The sequence below is a fragment of the Malus domestica genome, chromosome 08, assembly GCF_042453785.1.
Source record: "Malus domestica chromosome 08, GDT2T_hap1".
In the NCBI taxonomy this organism is placed as follows: Eukaryota; Viridiplantae; Streptophyta; class Magnoliopsida; order Rosales; family Rosaceae; genus Malus; species Malus domestica.
In genome coordinates this window covers 26,967,103-26,971,443 of record NC_091668.1, presented here as the reverse complement: position 1 = coordinate 26,971,443, position 4,341 = coordinate 26,967,103, and the positions used below count along the sequence as shown (strand labels likewise).

At 44.0% G+C, this 4,341-nt stretch overlaps 1 pseudogene; it reads left to right on the top strand.

Annotated features, from left to right (window-relative positions):
• Positions 1–612: 612 nt before the first annotated feature.
• LOC139198145 (protochlorophyllide reductase, chloroplastic-like) lies at positions 613–1,540 on the top strand (annotated as a pseudogene).
• Positions 1,541–4,341: the final 2,801 nt, after the last annotated feature.

Below are 4,341 nucleotides of genomic sequence, written 5' to 3'. Positions count from 1 at the left end.
TCACGTTTTCAAGTCAGTTTCCAAGTGATTTAGCAATCCCTCCTAACCCCCGGCCTAGAACGATCCCTACTTACATACTTTACTACAATTGATAAAAAGAGGGTTTAATTTGTGTGTTTAGTTATTTTACGCATCACTTGCCTGCACGAGCTAAAACTGCAAATGGCACCAACGCTCCTCGCCCGTACGAGTCTAAACTGCATGACACAAATGCTCCTTGCCTGCACGAGCTGAAACTGCAAACGGCACCAACACTCCTTGTTCGCACGAGCCTAAACTGCACGAACCAAGGCTCCTCGCCTACATGAGTTAAAACTGCAAACGGCACAAAAAAAGAAAATACCAAAAATATGTATGTATTTGAACTACGTTACGACTTGATCTCTTCTTTGGAGGGGTACGTAGGCAGCTCGAATGTTCAATTTTTCGAGTTCAGTCACATCAAAATAAAAAGAATAAATGTTTTATTAAAGAAGGTCAATTTTATTACAAATTTATTTTGTTAAGAAAATTTGCAATTTTCTTTGTACAAAATTAAATTATAGTTTTTTTTCGAAAAAAAAAAATTGAATACATATGTTGTTATGTATTTAGAAAAAAAAAAAGAAAAAAATGGGTAAAAAAAACAAAATTAAATCAAAAGATGGAAGCTTTTCTCTGCACTCGGCCTACTGGGCCTTTCTCTGCTTGGCCTGCGATGCCAGCATCCATGCCAGCAAAACCCTAATCACCATAACCACGTGGCGGTGGAAAAGCAAAACAACATCAAGACCTCACTTCCCTCGACAGCGTGCGCCAATTCGTTGATAAACTTCAGGCGTTCTGAGAGGCCTCTTGATGTGCTCGTGTGTAATGCTGCTGTTTATCAGCCAACCACTAAAGAACCTTCATTCACTGCTGAGGGATTCGAGCTCAGTGTTGGGACCAACCATCTTGGACACTTCCTTCTTTCGCGGTTGCTGCTGGAAGATTTGAACAAATCCGACTACCCATCAAAGAGACTCATCATTGTTGGCTCAATTACTGGGAACACGAACACCTTAGCTGGAAATGTACCTCCAAAAGCCAACCTCGGGGACTTGCAGGAGGCTTAAACGGTCTAAACAGCTCAGCCATGATTGACGGTGGAGACTTTGACGGTGCCAAGGCCTACAAGGACAGCGAAGTCTGCAACATGCTCACAATGCAAGAGTTCCACAGGCGCTACCATGAGGAAACCGGGATAACATTTGCTTCCCTTTACCCAGGCTGCATTGCCACAACCGGTTTGTTCAGGGAGCACATTCCCTTATTCAGGCTTCTGTTCCCTCCATTCCAAAAGTACATCACCAAGGGCTATGTCTCAAAAGATGAAGCCGGAAAGAGATTTGCTTAGGTTGTGAGCGACCCAAGCTTGACAAAGTCGGGAGTCTACTGGAGCTGGAACAAGAATTCGGCTTCCTTCGAGAACCAACTATCCCAAGAAGCTAGTGATGTGGAGAAGGCTCGCAAGGTGTGGGAAGTCAGTGAGAAGCTTGTGGGTTTGGCCTAAGTATAGAAGCTTCATCCCTCAAATTGCTTACCAATGTTGTGCAGTTTTTTTTCAAAGGCATGAGTTCAGACATAATCATGGGGAGTGGATTGATTCGGTAAAGCCTGTTTTGGAGTCTGCTACTTCAGCTCAGCACTGCGTCCTCCTCGGGCGACCACGGTCCCCTCACTTTCCCGCTGGGCATTGCGCCCTCGTTCAACTCAGCTTCGGTGCCGAGGCGGTTGTCGGCTTCTTTGGGGACAGCGTCGGTTATGACTGTCATTGGTGGTCCCCATTGCTAGTATTATCCTCACAACAACTCTATTGACAAGACCCCGAAGACTCGTCGGACATTTCCCGCATCTCCTCTTTGCTGTTGGAATGGACCAAGCTCTTCTGCAACAAACACAGCACCATCAATACATCTGCTTCATCCACTGCCTCAGAACAAACATCTTCTCCGTCAAGCAGAAAAGTGAGAGGTGCAGGAAGCTGTCAAAGTTGTAGTGATATATAGAAAGAAATAATAATAAATAAAACATTGGTGCGGCATGAGTGGTGGTACCACCGAAAGCAAAGAAAAAATAATAATAGCAAAAATTCAATAGGGTCATGATGCGGTGTGTTTGAGCACTACCAAAAGCCAAAATATAAAAAATAAAAAAAAGGGGATGGTGGAGTAAAGTGGTTCATACACCATAAGGACAAAATAATTATAAAAAAAAAAGAAAAAAAAAGAGGGCATCATTGCTTTAAATAATAGTGTCGTGTGGAAAACAAAGGAAAGAAAAAAAAATTAATTAGTCTATGGTGCGGATTACACCACACACACACACACATAGATATATATATATATATATATATATATATATATATATATATATATATAAAGAAAACAAATACATTGAGAGAAATAAAGTCAATTTCATTGATTTCTCAGCAAAATTACAGAGGGAACATTTACATGCCAAAAAAAAAACAAGGGCCTTCATTGATCAGATGACGCCTCAGTACTCGGCGGAGCCCTAGATCGGAGAGGCACCAGAGGGTGATTGTTCAGAGCCTTAGTACTAGGCAGAACCCTAGGAGGAGGAGGCACCGAAGGTTGATCATTTGGAGCTTCATTACACGGTACAGCCCCAGAAGACGAAGGCAAATGCTGCTGGAACAAACCCACAAACCTCTGATGATCAAGTAAAATCTGACCATCAGATTCCTGCATCTGGTTAATCTTCCTCTTCATGTTTGTCGCATAGCTATATGCGAGCTTATGCAACTGTTTATTCTCCTGCTTGAGCCCTCTAATCTCATTTTTGAGACTCATCACTTCAGCCGCCAATGATTCAACTTGACGGGTTCGAGCAAATAGGCGTTGGGCCATATTAGACACAGAACCTGCACACTGCACACTGAGAGCCAGCGAATCCTTAACAGCCAACTCATCAGACCGTTTGGAAAGTAGTTTGTTATCTCTGGGAGTGACAAGGTTTCGGGCCACCACCGCATCGGTCATGTCATTCTTCACCACCGAATCCCCAACGGTAAGAGGACCAGTAGGGGATATGAATGATGGGCGCCATATGTTGTCTGGAGAAGGCGGGACTGCTTCTTCACCAAGATTCAAATCAAAACGACGGTCGGAGGGTCCAGACATTTTCAAAGGTGTTGAAGGAAGAAGAGGTGGATAAATCAAGATCTTAGAAGTACAAGAAGGGAGTTTCTACAAGCGAAAATTCAAGTGTGCTTTGAAACGAACTGCGTGCCTCTATAAAAATCAGCACTCGACGGGATTTCAGAGATCGAATAGGCGAGCTCAGAATTTGAAGAGGCCAATTCAAAAATCGAAGAGGTGCTAGCTTTCTCAAAAGCTGGGCTTGCTCGAAAACCACGGGCCAATCTTCCTTTCCAGACTTGTCTGCACTTGTCATATGCAACCTCTACACTCGACGGGATTTCAGAGATTGAAGAAGCGAGCTCAGAATTCGAAGAGGCCAATTCAAAAAATCGAGGAGGCAAGCTCAGAAATCAGAGAAGCATCTTGCTTTTTCAGACGCGTTAGCACCCGTCACGCGCAAACTCAGCTTTGCGGAAATCACGGGCAATTTGTTAAAGCGCCAATCCCAGATATCGAAGAGGCGCCAGTCTTTTTCAGCCTCGTCAGCACCCGTCACGCGCAAACTCAGCTTTGCGGAAATCACGGGCAATTTGTCGAAGCGCCGATCCCAGATATCGAAGAGGCGCCAGTCTTTTTCAGCCTCGTCAACACCTGTCACATGCACACTCAGCTTGACGAAAATTACGGACAATTTGTGGAAGATTTCTGATAAAGAAGAAAGCACGTGAAGCCATACTGATCAATCACGCATTGGTTGCCGACACAAGTAAAAGAATAGTACCTCTACAGGTACTAAAGAATTTCCTATAACTGTCCACCTTCACCCTCCATAGCAAGGCAAACATACATAACCTTTCTTCATCTCCGAGAATGCCTTCCCAACGAAGCCTCTCGAGTCACTCAGTGTTTCTTATTCCTTGGGATACCTCTGCAAACAAATGACACCAAAGCAAAAGTATCTCATATCACCAGGGTAGAAAGCAAAAGTATCTCATATCATGCGTTCTCCCTGTCAATTCCTTTGTCCTTGTTCTTACCTACAAAGACAAGGATAAAGAAAACAATATGCCGGAACCTCCACTCAAACTCGGGTAAGGAACTGACTGCTTGGAACCCTTCCCTGATTGCCTACCTAGCACTGCTCTCGAGTACTCGTCCCCACTGCTGCTGTACTTCCAAAGAAGCTGCCACATCTGCCTGAAGAACAGATAAGGCA